Source organism: Anneissia japonica, unplaced genomic scaffold (assembly GCF_011630105.1).
Source record: "Anneissia japonica isolate Jap-2015-1 unplaced genomic scaffold, ASM1163010v1 scaffold287752_len1182401_cov188, whole genome shotgun sequence".
NCBI lineage: Eukaryota > Metazoa > Echinodermata > Crinoidea > Comatulida > Comatulidae > Anneissia > Anneissia japonica.
This window is the reverse complement of record NW_022687544.1, coordinates 635,402-635,819: the sequence shown is the minus strand read 5'-3', so window position 1 is coordinate 635,819 and position 418 is coordinate 635,402.

Here is a 418-nt window from a genome sequence, read left to right as displayed (position 1 = left end):
ATCTGTGCCCTTCCCTGGGTACGACATTAAACTCCATCGAGTCGGCTCCTGATGTATGTCTTAGTGACTGCTGTTTGTTTTTAGGATGTGATCTGGTTTTTCATGTCCATTTTTCGTGATTATGACTATTCTGGATAAAGAATGTTTTGAGCAGAGGTGGATTTAAGGCGGCACCCCCACCCCCCTTCATTTTTTAAGCAAAAAAAAGGAAAAATATATTCAAATTGAAGTGCAAGAGTGTAATTTCCGGCCATCTAGAAATGCCCTAATCATAAATTTTCTTACCTCAGCCCAGCCATGGTGGGGCTGAGGTGGGTGGTTCCTCGGTCTGTGAAAGTCCCTCCCTGGTTCACCTCTCTTTCGAATTCCTGGATCTGCCACTGTTGATTTATTATATAATTATTTTTTCGCTTATTTA